Source organism: Lepisma saccharinum, chromosome 28, assembly GCF_977018435.1.
Source record: "Lepisma saccharinum chromosome 28, izLepSacc3.1, whole genome shotgun sequence".
Classification (NCBI taxonomy): domain Eukaryota; kingdom Metazoa; phylum Arthropoda; class Insecta; order Zygentoma; family Lepismatidae; genus Lepisma; species Lepisma saccharinum.
This window is the reverse complement of record NC_139256.1, coordinates 13,186,217-13,203,702: the sequence shown is the minus strand read 5'-3', so window position 1 is coordinate 13,203,702 and position 17,486 is coordinate 13,186,217.

Below are 17,486 nucleotides of genomic sequence, written 5' to 3'. Positions count from 1 at the left end.
AACTATATCACCAGGCACGGAAATCTCCAATTATCAATTTTTAATTCTACTTGTATTGGGCTCACCAAATTCCATATTCCAATGTGCTTCGAAATCTTATCTGAGTCAGTGTTGGCAGGTAGAAGATGACAGTGTTTCGCAGCGAGATTGAGGTGTATGGTTCACTGCTGGTGTTACTGGCAGGTAGGTGGAAGAACTCTCTCGGTGGTACATGTAGACTTTCACTTCCTTCAGGACAAGAACTTCCGTTTCTTACTTGATGAACTGCTGGTTGAAGCTCAACTTACACTGCATATACGAAACTCAATCCATTTCTATACCACATGTCAAGACAGTTGGTTGCAATTACTAATTGTTAGATCCATCACAACCAACCAACAACTAGCTTCATCAGACACGGTCCACATACGTAAGAAATGCGAAATGTGTATACAAAAATAAACACCTTGCTTACAAAACTAAGTAAATAGTTGCACAATTACTGACTGTCTTTTAAAAGTAAATATCTCAAATATTCTTTACGTACCTTAGCAGTATCACCATATTACTTATCTTCAAATAGAGAGTTTTTATTGGAAATAGGAAGTTGAATACTACAGCCGAGGCTTAAGTAAAGATCACTTGGAAGACAAATTCAGAATCTATTTCCACAACGTTTTCCACAATTAATTCCCCAAGAAACTACATTTCCTGTGAAACAATAATATTGTTTTGCGTACAGATTATTGTTTACAGCATCATAGAGAGCAACATATTTTGAGATCCATCATTAGAGAATGTACAAGAATAAAAATATTTCTTACCCTTCTATTATATTCAAGTCAGCAAGTTTTCTTTCTATCCCAATGCTCTGGAAAAAGTGTTTTCTTAGTTCACGGTTGTCTGTCTGGTCAGAGATTAGATGTAGACTCGTACCTTATTACTAATAAAAGATGATACTGATAGGAAGGGAGAAGAACTAGCCAGCAACTCCTCTTCATGACTTTCAAATCCTTCTCCTCCTGGTTGTGATACAAGTATTTATCTTTTTTATAGTTTCCTAAAATCAATCGATATTACACACACATACATAGTAGTAATGCAAGTAATAGTTTCTGTGCTACTGAGCAACTGGCTTTGCACATTGATAGAAGTTAAGAAAAATATAAAGGATTTAAGAAGATATACTGTGAACAAGGCTAGTCGGAGATAGATTGTGTTTTGTCTTTCTTGAATGTCTTTCATGCATTTTTTTATAACATGATAAATGTTGTTATTTGATTTTTGCCTAATTGAAGATTATTACAATTGGCAACGAGGATAAAAATGGTGAGAAGGTAACAAGATTAATGTGTATAAGAAGATTAGTCTTATTAAGAATAAGAAGCTATGAATAATGGAGGTTAGTAATCATGTACAGTTTTTTGAACAGTTCGATGTGGAACGTGGCAATATTCAAACATACATTGAAAGGTTTGACCAATTCTGTTTGACAAATAATATTGCAGCAGATAAAAGAGTTTGTACATTAATTTCCGCAGCTGGTGAAAGAGTGTACGATATACTAAGCAATTTAGTTGCACCAGCAAAAGTTTAACAAAATACGTACATTTGAAGATTTGTGTACTTTATTGCTAACTCATTTCAGGCCTAAAAGAAATGTCATAGCTGAAAGGTATAAGTTTCATTTGTTGAGACAAGAGGAAGGGCAAACGTTATCTGAAATTGTAATACGTTTGAAGCATCAAGCAGCTAATGGTTCATTCGGTGCGTTTCTTAATGAAATGATGAGAGACCAATTAGTTTTTGGCATATGTAGTGAAGAAACAAGAAAGAAATTATTAGCTGAACCAGAGCTTGATTTTGTGAAAGCAGTATCCTTATCATCAACCATGGAAATGGTAGAGCAAGATGTGAGGTTGTTTTATCAAAAATATAAGACGGTATTTAGTAATGTATATCATGTACAGTGTCTCTCAAAAGTTTTAGGACAACGACATTTTAAAGTAGGCAACCCAATTTACACAAGCCGTTGGTGGGTTGCGTGCAGAGTTAGGCTCAATTTCAGGGTTGCCACATGCACAATAGATATTTATAAAATACGCGAAAGAAATAAGTATTATTGTATAAAATTATTAAAAATATCACTATTATATCGCAAATGACAAAATTCTTTCTGAAAGAAAAAAATAGGTTTTCTAGTATTTCATCGCTGATGAGTCTACAGTAAGGAAAAGAGGTGAGAGGAAACGAAAGGTTACAAAAGAGAGGAGAAAGAGAAAGTGAAAGGAGAAGAGGAAAAGTAGAGGAGAGAAGAAAGATAGGATAGACGAGGAGAGGAGATGTAGTGAGGAGAATGGAAAAAAGATTCGAGTAGAGATGAGGAAAAAAGAACAAAGAAGGGAAAAGAGGAGGGAAACGAGAGGAGAGGAGAGGAGAGGAGGAGACGAGAAGACGGAAGTGGAGAGTAGAGTAAAGGAGAGAAAAAGAGAAGAACGAAAAAAGAGATAATAGTGCAGTGGAGTCGGAAATCTAAAACAGGAAAGGAGATAAGAGGAGTGGAGAAGAGTGGGATGGAGATAAGATGCGACAAAAGTAGGGAAGGCGATATGAGATAAAAGAAGAACGGAAAGAGTGGAGAGAAGAAGGAGAAGGAACTGGAGAGAAGAGGTAGTTCCAGAAAATATCGTCTGAGCGTCAAGAATGGATGCATTGGTCAAATTATCGACATGAAACATTCAATAACATTTTGAAATGTATTGGAGAATATATTAGATCGGTGCGAAATGCCTTTTGGCTGAGTTCAGAGCAAATTAAAATCTTCCATGTAAGATCTTTGATTTTACCTGCGATTACACCACTAAAAAAATGAACGAAATTTTTAATATTTATAAGAATTATTCAATTTTTCTCCACTTCTCGGTTCGTTGAAATGGAGATTTTGTAATTCAATATTTCCCCTCCCCCATCGTTAATTCCAAACTGAATCATTCCGTTTCACACGGCGTGGACAATGAACACAATTGGATATGTCAAAAACTTACGAAAATTTCCTGCCACCAGAAGGGTTTGAACCTACGACCATCAGATTGACAATCCTGAACGGTAGCCACTACCCTACAAACTTTAGCTCCTTAAATCAGGTAGAAGAACCACTACACCACGCCTTTACCTTCGAATGAAACAACAATTTTTTTTAAGTATACTGTCCCTCCAATATTGTAAATGTCGTTTGGTATACGTGTAGTTGAACTTTTACTTTAATTTTTATTTGCTTTCTTGTAGTATAACCGATATCTTCGAGAAATAATTTTCGAAGTGATTAAAAACGAGAATATTGGTAGTTGTGAAAATGCGAGTTATTTCTTCTAACTTATTATTGTGATCAGACATTATTAATGGAAAATATCTAGAGTCTTGAACATTACAGGACGATGTTCTTTTCCTGTGATACTGTAACAGACAAAATACTTGTTTATTGGTGCAAGTCTTGTGTCCAGAAGAGTCTTATGAAATGTATTTGCTGTTGCGTAAGATAACACGAAATAATTACACCGTGTGCGAACTACCAAATCTGTGCAACGTTATACGTAAACAGGCGGAAAATTTTATTCATAAAATCACTTCACATTTGACAGTGTTAGTCAAGAGAGACTCGTGGGACACTGTGTTAAGGTGCTGGACTAAATCCTTCTAATTTTTCTTCCTCGCAGAACAACAATTTCTAAGGAAGAGCAACAGTGATGATCTTTCTTATTTCTTTTAAATGCTTACACTTTCCTTTAATTGGGTTAAAAATAAATAAGAATATTGCTTGCATTTCTGTCATTGACGTAGACCAGAGAGACAGACAGACAGACAGACAGATATTACAAAATAGTTCAAATAGTGCCAGCGCCATTAAAAAGTCATGATAATTCTATGTTGCGTGCTTAAAATTATTCATACAATAAAGAACATGTCTAATTGTGAGTTAACAAAAAAAAACAATAATAAAGATACATTTTCGCATCACGATTGCAGTTCGAAAAAGTCGGGACAGGGATTGAAAGTAACGCACTGTCCTGACTAAATCGGTGAATCGGACGTCTGGTAGCCTTGCATCAATGATTATAAAACTAAAACCACCCAATATTGCAGCTTGAAGACTTTTGCGCAAGAAACAGATTCATTTTTACACATCCTTGCATTGAACTCAAGTGGGAAAAGGGGTAAAATTAACATGTCCTGAATTTCCACACATATAAATAGTTATTTCATTAATATTTGTCAATGTCTTTGAAGCAGTACACAATTATCGTTAGAGTATCATAATCCATGATATTATATATAAAAATATCCCGTTGAACGTGTGTCAATTCATTTATTTGTATATTTTTTTTATAAATTCCATATGCAGAACAATGTAGCCACTATATACTGCTATTACAAATAATGTTACCATGCTCTTGTTTAATTGAAGGGATTCTTTTTTAAGGAAAATCTAGTATGGAGAATCGAACGTGGGACCGCAATGCTTTCAAGAACTCTAACCAATACACTACGCCCTTTGTTTTCTTGGAGCTACTGTTCCTAATTATTCTTTCGCCTCAATATTGTAAACGTTATCTGCAAAAAAGAAGTTAAATACTCAGATATAGCTCTGTACTTCTAGAATTACTTTATACACATGCATTTGAAATTTAACTCTGAATTTCTTTCTTCGTATTAGTATATCTAAGCTTGTGAATATATTTTATTTGTAATTTTGTAACGGTTTCATGAACATCTACGAAATAGTTCCTTATAACTTGGAATATGGTGAATAGATATGAAATGTCTTGAAATTAATTTTCGACCACTAGATTTTGGCAAGGGAATTATGTGTGATCCGTTTCCAGTTATTCATTGCTTAAACAAACGTTTTAAAACTATGTGGAATTTTCATTCTGGGATAAGTTTCTTTACTTGCTACATGTATGCGAACTACACTCTGTCCCACTTATCTCTGGAGCAGGTGAACGAAAACAAGTAGGGGGCTATCTGAGCAGCGATGAACACGTGAGAGGAATGTGATTGCGTGGAGGGATGAAAGCCACTGCAGTTACCAGCCTTCCCAGCAGCGTGCACTGATTCACTCTGTCCACTCGATCCCCTCTCCCCTCTCTTCACTTCTCTTCCGCTATGCGCGGCTTTGCTCCAGAGATGCTGGGACAGAGGTTACAGTTAATTGTTTCTCAAAAGGTATCATCTATCTCTGTATGCCACACATTTAATTCTTACTCACATGGAAAAAAAAAATGTCAATTTGTATTCAGGGGTAGTTTCACAGTTACAAACTATTTTGGCCTTGATGAGAAGTTTAGTGTAAGTAGGCATTTTGTTTATAATTTTGAAATTGAGGTCGTCTAAGGTTCAAATCCTCATATTTAGGGCTTGAACTCGTCACCTAAGAGGTTGAAGATCGTCCTCTACTTTGTGCGTGACCTTCTTTATTTTTCTATTCATTATTCATCCTCATCGTCGCGATTAACCAAAGGTAAAATAAGGAAAGTCTTCCTCCGTGGCCTCCGACTGCAGGACAGCATGGATTCGAGTCCGCCTATGCTCACTCTCTAGGTTCTCGGCCTGTGTATGGGACCGGTAGAAACCCACCATCGTGAAGAAATTAGGGAGCTACGAGTGCGTAGCGTAACCCGGTCTCGGAAATCTCCTATGGGGCATGTTCCTGGGTAAACAAAAAATAATCGATCAGACAATTCGATTATCGAAGGCGATAAAATAACCTCCGGTTGACCAAGTTGCCAATATAAATAAATGGAATACAGATTGTCTTCGAGGTTACATTGTTAAAAAGGAGCGGATACACGTATTACTATCCCAATAATTATTCAATACGTTTTTTTGTTTGTCAGGAATTATCACTTAAACTATTGCATGTTGAGCTGGTGCCTACCTAGCCGCCTCTGATGAAATCTACCATTCTTCAGATTCTCTTTAAAATTCGACTCTGGTCACTTGTAACGTGCTGGGTGCAGACACTGTGCATCGAAGGTCAGTGTTTTGCGATAAGAAGCGGCCTTGAATAGCGTGAGTGAGTCACTTTGATCGCGAGCAAGCTAGACTACCAAGCTTGTCTGCCTTTGAAAACCAAATCATTTTTTTCACGGTTTCCGAACGCGATTGCTATTGTAGAAGTATATATTCTCTCAAAAGAGCAAGCAAGGAAATTCGACCAATGTTCTCCCGTCGTTTAAAACCAAATATTATCAATTAAACGAAAAGTTCACGATTAAAGGTTTAACCTATCTGAGCATAAGGTGAATTTAAATCCTAAATTTAATAGAAAGGTTCTCCAAAATTTCTCTTCCACTGTCTACGTAAGGTCAGTACCCAGGGGAGGGGCCATGTGGGCTATGCTTCCCCCTCGAACCCTAAAATATTTAAATGTGAACCTATAAATAAATAAATACGAAAATAACTTCGTCGATTTTTGAAATGAGTAAAAATTTCAATTTTGCATTTGTATAAATGAATCTGTTTCTTGCGCAAAAGTCTTCAAGCTGCAATATTGGGTGGTTTTAGTTTTATAATCATTGATGCAAGGCTACCAGACGTCCGATTCACCGATTTAGTCAGGACAGTGCGTTACTTTCAATCCCTGTCCCGACTTTTTCGAACTGCAATCGTGATGCGAAAATGTATCTTTATTATTGTTTTTTTTTGTTAACTCACAATTAGACATGTTCTTTATTGTATGAATAATTTTAAGCACGCAACATAGAATTATCATGACTTTTTAATGGCGCTGGCACTATTTGAACTATTTTGTAATATCTGTCTGTCTGTCTGTCTGTCTCTCTGGTCTACGTCAATGACAGAAATGCAAGCAATATTCTTATTTATTTTTAACCCAATTAAAGGAAAGTGTAAGCATTTAAAAGAAATAAGAAAGATCATCACTGTTGCTCTTCCTTAGAAATTGTTGTTCTGCGAGGAAGAAAAATTAGAAGGATTTAGTCCAGCACCTTAACACAGTGTCCCACGAGTCTCTCTTGACTAACACTGTCAAATGTGAAGTGATTTTATGAATAAAATTTTCCGCCTGTTTACGTATAACGTTGCACAGATTTGGTAGTTCGCACACGGTGTAATTATTTCGTGTTATCTTACGCAACAGCAAATACATTTCATAAGACTCTTCTGGACACAAGACTTGCATCAATAAACAAGTATTTTGTCTGTTACAGTATCACAGGAAAAGAACATCGTCCTGTAATGTTCAAGACTCTAGATATTTTCCATTAATAATGTCTGATCACAATAATAAGTTAGAAGAAATAACTCGCATTTTCACAACTACCAATATTCTCGTTTTTAATCACTTCGAAAATTATTTCTCGAAGATATCGGTTATACTACAAGAAAGCAAATAAAAATTAAAGTAAAAGTTCAACTACACGTATACCAAACGACATTTACAATATTGGAGGGACAGTATACTTAAAAAAAATTGTTGTTTCATTCGAAGGTAAAGGCGTGGTGTAGTGGTTCTTCTACCTGATTTAAGGAGCTAAAGTTTGTAGGGTAGTGGCTACCGTTCAGGATTGTCAATCTGATGGTCGTAGGTTCAAACCCTTCTGGTGGCAGGAAATTTTCGTAAGTTTTTGACATATCCAATTGTGTTCATTGTCCACGCCGTGTGAAACGGAATGATTCAGTTTGGAATTAACGATGGGGGGAGGGGAAATATTGAATTACAAAATCTCCATTTCAACGAACCGAGAAGTGGAGAAAAATTGAATAATTCTTATAAATATTAAAAATTTCGTTCATTTTTTTAGTGGTGTAATCGCAGGTAAAATCAAAGATCTTACATGCAAGATTTTAATTTGCTCTGAACTCAGCCAAAAGGCATTTCGCACCGATCTAATATATTCTCCAATACATTTCAAAATGTTATTGAATGTTTCATGTCGATAATTTGACCAATGCATCCATTTTTGACGCTCAGACGATATTTTCTGGAACTATCTCTTCTCTCCAGTTCCTTCTCCTTCTTCTCTCCCCTCTTTCCGTTCTGCTTTTATCTCATATCGCCTTCCCTACTTTTGTCGCATCTTATCTCCATCCCACTCTTCTCCACTCCTCTTATCTCCTTTCCTGTTTTAGATTTCCGACTCCACTGCACTATTATCTCTTTTTTCGTTCTTCTCTTTTTCTCTCCTTTACTCTACTCTCCACTTCCGTCTTCTCGTCTCCTCCTCTCCTCTCCTCTCGTTTTCCTCCTCTTTTCCCTTCTTTGTTCTTTTTTCCTCATCTCTACTCGAATCTTTTTTCCATTCTCCTCACTACATCTCCTCTCCTCGTCTATCCTATCTTTCTTCTCTCCTCTACTTTTCCTCTTCTCCTTTCACTTTCTCTTTCTCCTCTCTTTTGTAACCTTTCGTTTCCTCTCACCTCTTTTCCTTACTGTAGACTCATCAGCGATGAAATACTAGAAAACATATTTTTTTCTTTCAGAAAGAATTTTGTCATTTGCGATATAATAGTGATATTTTTAATAATTTTATACAATAATACTTGTTTATATTTCTTTCGCGTATTTTATAAATATCTATTGTGCATGTGGCAACCCTGAAATTGAGCCTAACTCTGCACGCAACCCACCAACGGCTTGTGTAAATTGGGTTGCCTACTTTAAAATGTCGTTGTCCTAAAACTTTTGAGAGACACTGTACATGAAGATAGAACATTTAGTCAGCAAAGTAAGAAAGGGGCAATTAAATGTACAAGGTGTAATAACATTCATGATAAATACAAATGTCAGCTTGGAATGTACATTGTTTTAAATGTGGAGTAAAAGGTAATTTTCAGCAGTGCTGTAAGAATAAAAATAGCAACATTATTAGAAATGAATCTGAAACTAGGGTTAAATCAGATGTTGATACATCTATGAAAAGTTTATTATTAAACGTTGTAAATGTGGAAGCTGATCAATCCGAGTACGTTAGCAAGAAAAGTAGGTTAGACATTGTGAAGCTTAATAATAATTCAAGTGATCCTTCGCATGAGAATAGCGTACATAAAAATCAATTATTTGTACAGAAATCGGAGGTTGAAGTGAATAGACCTAAAAGTGACGTTGAGAATTGTTTGGTTAGGTTGATGTGCAACGAAAAAGAGGTCCAATTCGCAGTGGATACGGGCGCAGCAGTATCTGTTTGGGATGAGGAATTCCATACAACGAATTTTAGAAACATTCCAGTTATAAAGAGTGTTCTCACTTTAAGGAATGCAGATGGAAGACCATTACCAATAGTAGGGAGAGTTATGCTATATGCCAATATTAAAAAAAAGCATACGAGGTTCCTTACAGTTTACAACCGAAAGTAAAGGCTGAATTGGATAATTTAGTTCAATTGGGAGTTTTGTCACCTATTCAGTATTCTGATTGGGGTACACCTTTAGTGGTAGTAAAGAAAAATAATGGTGATCTACGGCTGTGTTCTAATTTTAAGGTAAGCGTCAATAAAGTGGTAGAAAAAGTAACTTATCCTTTGCCACGAGTGGATGATTTACTTAATTCTTTAGTGAATGCAGACACGTATGTAGTGTTGGACCTGGCTAAAACATATCTGCAACTATTACTTGACGAGAGTGCTAAAAAGTTATTGGTTCTCAATAATAAATGGAGATTGTTTACTTATAACAGGTTACCAATGGGTTTATGCTGCAGTGCACAGATTTTTCAAAGAACAATGGATCAAGTTCTGTTAGATTATACGTTTGCAAATTACCTAGATCATTTGATTATAACATGTCTTGGAGAAGAAGAATGTTTCAATAACACAAAACTAGTTTTGGATAGACTGACATTACAATATAAAAGTTAATCTCGATAAATATCAGTTCTTCATGAAAGAGATAGACTATTTAGGGTACAGTGGGATCCATGAGTATTACCGTGCAAATTGTCCATCACCATGTTCGTGCACTTTAGTTGACCCAATAAGAGCTTCAAGAATTAAAAGAAAACTCAAAACAAGCTGTTGACAACTTCTACACCAGCATACATAAAAATACATTGCTTAAAAACACATAGAATGTAAGAGAAAAATTAATGAAAATAGTCGTGGACAATTTGCACGGTAATACTCATGGATCGCACTGTACAGGATATCTAGTAATGGTTTTCAACCTTTAATTAAGAATAAGACAGCAATATTGAGTTGTCCAGAGCCAACAAACGTTAAAGAGTTGAAGTCATATTTAGGAATGATTTCATTTTATCATAGAAGTATGCCAAAGTTCGCTATGAAGATAACACATATTTATGAATAGCTAAAGAAAGGAGCAGTGTGGTCGTGGACAGATCGACATAAAGCGGAATTTCATGAATCCAAAGAAACATTGCGAAAAGCCGAGATATTAACTCCATACAATCCAGATCAAGATATTGTACTGATAGTAAACGGAAGTAGTGTAGGAGTTGGTGCTTAATAATTATTGTGTAATAAGATTGAGGGTGAATTAAAAACAATTGCTTGCACTTCGGCAACACTAGCGCCTTCAGAGAAATTGCAGCCAATTTAAAGGAAGCGTTAGCTTTAGTGACGGGCATAAAGAAGTTTCATAAATATCTTTATGGAAAACATTTCATAGTTTATAGCGATTCTTTACCTGTAAAATATATTTTTGCCGAGACAGCAGCAATTCCATGGTTAGCATGTTCACGTTATTATCACAATACTCATACACAATTGTTTACACAAAACGTGTAGATGTAGCAGATTTTTTATCGAGATTGCCAATAGAAGAAAACACAGGGGATGCTGAGGAATCTTTAAATTATATTGACACCTTTGAAATGCAACCTCTATTGTTAGATAACATAGTAAAGAGGACAAAAGATGACATTTTACAAACAGTTGTACAGTGTCTCTCAAAAGTTTTAGGACAACGACATTTTAAACTAGGCAACCCAAATTGCGTAAGGCGCTGGTGGGTTGCGTGTAGAGTTAGTCTCAATTTCAGGGATGCCATATGCAAAATAGATATTTATGAAATACGCGATAGGAATGAAACCAAGTATTATTGTATAAAACTATAAATAAAAATATATCAGTATTACATTTGTCGCAAATAAGAAATACTTTCTGAAAGAAAGAAAATCGATTTTCTAGTATTTCATCGCTGATCAGTCTACACAAAGGAAAAGAGTAGAGAGGAAACGAAAAGGGACAACAAATGAGAGGAGAAAAGAGAGACCAAAGAGGGAAGAGGAAAAGTAAAGGAGGGAAGAGAAGATAGAACAGATGTGGATAGGAGAAGTAGTGAGGAGAAAGGGAAAAGATGGGAGGAGAGATGAGGAAAATGGAGCAAAGAGGAGAAGAGAGGAAGGAAGGAGATGAGAGAAGAGGAGGTTTGAGAGGAGAGGAGGAGACGAGAAGAGGGGAGTTGAGCGTACAGTAAAAGAGAGAACATGAGAAGAACGAAAAGAAGAGGAGAAGAGTGCAGTGGAGTCGGAAATCTAAGACGGGAGAGGAGATAAGAGGAATGGAGAAGAATGGGATGGAGACAAGAGGCGAGAACAGGAGGGAAGGCGATATGACATAGCAGAGGAGAAGGGGAGAGGAGAAGGAGAGAAGAGAAAGGAGACGAGAGGAGAGATGAGGTATTTGTAGAAAATATCGTCTCAGCATCAAGAATTGATGCATTGATCAAAATATCGACATGAAACATTCAATAATATTTTAAAATGAATTGGAGAATGTATTAGATCGGTGCGAAATGGCTTTTGGCTGAGTTCAGAGCGAGATAAAATCTGCCACGTGAGATCTTTGATTTTACCTGCGATTATACCACTAAAAACATGAATGTAATTTTCATATTTATAAAAATTATCCAATTTTTCTCCACTTCTCAGTTCGTTGAAATGGAGGTTTTGTTATTTAACAATTTTCCTCCCCCCATCGTTAATTCCAAACAGAATCACTCCGTTTCACACTGCGAGGTCAATGAACACAATGGGTTATATCTAAAACTTACGAAAATTTTCTGCCACCGGAGGGGTTTGAACCTACGACCATCAGGTTGACAATCTACAACGGTACGCACTACCCTACAAACTTTCGTTATTGAGAACAGCTAGGAGAAGCTGATCAGTGTGAAATGTAGATGCAACTCTCCTCCTACATGTAATGTGCAAAGAGTACTTGTTTGTAACAAAGATATCGAAGGTAGTACGAATCTGCGCAAACATTTAATGGAGAATTGCACATGATAAAAACTTTTCATTCGATATATGCGGAGGTATCCTTGCATTGAACTGTAGTGGGTAAAGGACTAAAATTAGTATGTCCTGAATTACCACAAATATAAATAGTTATTTCATTAATATTTGTCAATGTCTTTGAAGCAGTACAAAATTATCGTTAGAGTCTCACAATTCACGATCTTATACGTAAAAATATTCCTTTGAACATGTGTCAATTCATTTATTTGTTTAATTTTTTTAGTAAATAATGAGAGAGGACGGACTTTGGTTTTGGACTGAGGAGAGAGAGGATCATAGAGAAAGGAGTTGAGGGAGAGTGAGGTGATTCCTGGTCAACGAGCAGCGAAGCCTAGAGATGACTTAGTTTATTTTATTCGACGTTACTTTGAATTTATCATCACTCTTCAGATAGACAGGTAATTATCCTAACCCAGCCATGATTCAGGTTCGAAGGTTCATAAAACCCAATGAGTGACCATTGTCTTTTCTAGTTGTTAAGCTATTTAGTTTTAGTTGTGCCTTTCGCACTGCCGAGCGTTTGACTTGTCATGATAATGACGAGTGCTCTCATCATTGAGGATGAAGGATGAATAAGTTATATCACCCATTGATTTATTGTGGGAGTGACTGGTTTTGATCCCCATCATTTTGTAGAATGATACGTGATGGAAGTGCGGAGTTTTATTCTTTATTTATTGCAATTATAATGCAACTATACTTGAGACGAAGGCGAGGATTTCGCTTTGTCGATGAATTGACTCAATTAAAACGCATAAAACTCAATGCGTGGCTATCGGCAAGCCTATGATCACATAGACCTAGCTTGCGCCCCGAACTACCACACCAAGAGATATGCAATGATAACTGAGCCAATATTTGCTCTTTAGCCTTTTATTTCCAAATTAATCCTTAGGCTAACTTTATTATTTGACGTAGAATGGTTGCAGTATTGTGCATATCATCAATGCATGGCTATCGGCGTACCTATGTTCACATAGGCCTAGCTTGCGCCCCGAACTACCATACCAAGATGTATGCACAACACCGAGGAGTTCTTTTTAAGTTTAAAAGCTTCGTCGATCCGTGGCGAAAAAGTGTGATGATTCTTACGCGATATCCTCGCTTTTATACTATTTTCGAGAACACCGATTAAAGTACAGATGAATCACTCACTATCTACAAAAGGATACTATCAACAAAACTGACATCTATACATCTTTAGAAATACAAATTCGTATAGTGCACTCTTGCAAACATGAAGATACATTAAACTACTCATAACAGAGCATAAAATACAATAAACATTAAACAAAAGATATATATTACAAACAGGGTGCAATAGTACATATAATAACAAAGAAATTACGCCTTCTTTTACAAAAATAAATACATTAGTGACATATCTTCTACTGGTGACGTCACATAAAAATGTGGATCATATCAAACGATCCCCGTATCTCTCGCACGCCAACCGTGGTAGTTATGTTTCTGTATGGAGAATGATAGCGGTAATGAAGAACGTAATTTTGAAACATATATAGACGTAAGTGTACAATTTTTACACGTGACCCCCAAATCTTAACTCCAGATATGTTATCAGGACTGCATATTTAGTGAGTATAAGAAGTAGGAAAGGAATTTGAGACATTCTCTATATTGTGCAGTCATACCTGTGGGGCTACCCTTGCATGGTTCGTGGCAACATATATAGACATAAATGTACAATTTTTTCACGTGACCCCCACATTTTAACAACAGATTCGTGATCAGAACTCCAAATTTAGTTAGCATACCAAAAATTAACGAAATTGGAGACATTCTCTGTATTCTTCACAATAGCCGCTATTTTTCCTTACAAAAATGTAGTTAGCTGTTGTGTTTTATTCACGGAACTGCAGAAATTTGACTTATGTAATAGATTGATTTAGCTGTTGAAAGGGCTGGGACACGTTTTACATTTATACAGTTCTTCTGCCCGCAGCAAGTTACGCGACCCATGCACAAATTTTGTAATCTTACGAATAAAATAAACAAGTATATTAGATACATAGAAACGGAAAATACACCATACTTCACCCATTACTTCTTAGCAGGCATCAGCACATTGCTCGTGTCGTAACGGCAGCCTCGCCGTGCAGCACATCGTACGGCACGCTGGCTCGTGGCCGTCAGCTGACTCGCTGCTCATAGGTGGCAACTCATTTCCAACAAATTCCCTCTTAGGTAGAGAAAATTTCCCTTTATCTAAGGAAAAATTCCGGGTGAAAATTTACTATCCTTCGGACACCTATAACTTCTTCGTTTCGTCAATTTTTAACATTCGTACTTACCTATCTGCTTCGCGGAACATTCTTTAAGGTGTATCCACGTTTTTTTTTTATCAGAGTAGTTGCAATTTTTCACATTACGAGTACTTCTTTCTCGTAGTCGTTTCGCTTGCCTGAGACACCTTCCTACATAATCGCGCGTCGTGCTTGTGTTTTGTCGATTTTCATTCGTTATGCAGTGTTTCAACCTTCGGAAACCAAGAAATATCCGTGAAACGCATTGTTGTACGAAGAAAATTGTAATCTTTCGTGGCGCTATCCGTGAATGTTTTTTGGGGCTATCCGTTTCTGGAATCGGGAAATTTAAACTAAAAAAAATATTTTCGTTTGAAATTTTTGAGTCCAAATTTCCCACCGATTCCGGACTCCGCCCCTGGGGTAATTGACCTACCGCTACCGCTACCGCGGCCCCGCCTCCGCTCCGGCTACCCGGCTTTCTCTATGGAGTCCCTGTTAAAGGCATGTTAGAAATTGGCCGGACTCACCTGCCCCCGAAATGAGCACCAAACTTTTAAATTTGAAGAAATCCGTTTCCAGGATACGGAAAACTTACCTGAATTTCACAATGCATCCACGACACGTCATATTAGGCATACACCCACAGCCCATTCCTTCTAACGAGTGGCTTACATTCACTGCCACGTTTTCGACATTCCTTTCCTTTCTTCACGATCCCGTGTTCAATTAAAAAATCCACTGGATCTTCCACACCCGGTACAAACTTCACCACGCATACACGACACGTCATGCTTCTAACTTTCGTTGCAAACACAGACAGTTCGAAACACTGGATTCCCAATGAACATGAACAAAACACAATCACGACGCGTGATGATGTACGAAGGTGTACGCGCCAAAGGCTATTCTCCGTCGGAGAATTAATTTTCAACATACAACATGAATTTCCCCTATCATACATTCCCACATCACACAAAACATCTTCCCGGTGTTAGACAATGCTACAGGAACTTATTACGGTAAGTAGTTTCTTCTGTAAAAATGAAGAAATCTGTCCGAACAATAGTAAACTAGTACTGGTTAGACACTCACTGAATAAGTTAAATGTCTACGAACCAATCTCGAGTAGTATCATGAATATACGAGAATCATAAACTCCAAAATTTTCTTAAATAAATCAACGATTCTATCTGAAAGGAAATCAACGGCTTGTGGTAAGGTAAAGTTCTCCGTGCAACATAGCACCGTGCCATGAAAGTAGTTGTATTGATACTATTATAAACTCACTTATAGCGTAGAAATGAAGAGGTTATTTGATTGAACAATCCGATTTGGCTACACTTAAAACAATGTCAAGAGGGGCATATGCCCCAATTCTTCAAGTGTGATATGCTTTTAATCCCAAGAATTCTGATTTCTAGTGTAGAAAAGAAGAAGCCTCAACAGACAGATTTGCCTACACTTAAAACTATGCCAAGTTCTCATATGATCTTATTGTTTACAGTGTATTTTTCTGTCAAAATCCCAGGAATCTTGAATTCTAGTGTAGAAATGATGAGCCCCCCCCCCTCAGATTGATTCCGCCATGTGTATATTGATATAAAGCTCATAGCTCCTGGGTTCTGAGACCCAGTAGAGTGTGGTGCATAGCCCCATGGTTTTTATTGCCTTGTAATCAAGAGGCTTCTGGGTTTGAGTCCTGATAAAATATGAAGCCTCCCCTGATTGCAAAGTGTTAATATTGTTGCCTTGTAAACAAGAGGCTCGGGTTTGAGTCCTGATAAAATATGTAAGATTGAAATACATGTGGCAAAATAATATCTCCACACGTGAGATTTTGAGAATAATTACTGCTAGTTGATATACAACTGATAGCTAACAGATCTGAAACCTGGTAAAGTGTGTTGTACAACAGCATAATAGAGCAAAATTATTTTATATTGGGGATTACCAGAGCCTAGTTATTGCTGTTGTCTGGGTATAAAAGCACCAGCTCAGCCACTAACTGCTGTTATAATTGTTTTGGCATAGTTCTGTTTTTTTGGACCAAGAAATTTTATATAAATAAACAATAAAAATGCCAAAACAAAAATATTGCAATCAGTGTAATAAAAATATATCTAGTTCTAATTGGTCTAGGCACCGGCATATTTGTGACTCTAAGAAATGCAGAAAGGCCACAAAAATATGTCCAAGATGCCATAAAATATTAAGCAAGGCATATTACAAATGGCATAAGTGTAATTCTTATGTACAGTCATCAACATTGCCCTCACAACCATCTACATCTGGTCTGAAAAAAAGCATGAAACACCTGTTAATGCTAGACCGGCAAAGCAGCCACGCTATGAACCCATCCATAGCAGTTTTAATGGCCAACTTAGGGATTACCGGTTTGTATCAGAGCAAAAATGTGGTATTAAGAATTTTTTGAACAGTGTAAATCCTGATGTGCAGGCAATTCTAAATACACAAAATGGCTCTTATAAGCTGTCCCTCAAATTGTTTACACAATATAAGAAACCAAATGGCACAAAATTTACACAGCCCCACATAACAGAAACTGTACCTGTATATTCAAATACAAATTCAGACAAAATAATAAGCAGTTTGATAGATCAATTGAATATTAAACACTCTGAATTTGCTGGAAAAGAGTCTGGATGGAGCCTATGCGGATCTCCACACAAGTTATATGTTAATATTTCTGAATTCAGCCCATTACAAGGTTCTACATATCTGCCATTACCTGCCAATATTAAAAACAAAAGAGCCGTGGTTAACATAGAAAATACCGACCAGAAATGCTTTTTGTGGTGTATTTTAGCTGCTTTGTTTCCAGTTTTAAGGAATCCTGAGAGAATAAGTTATTATACACAATATGAACACAATTTTGATGAAGCAATGAAGGGCTTAGAATATCCAATGTCTGTTCAGAATATTGATAAATTTGAAAAAAAGGC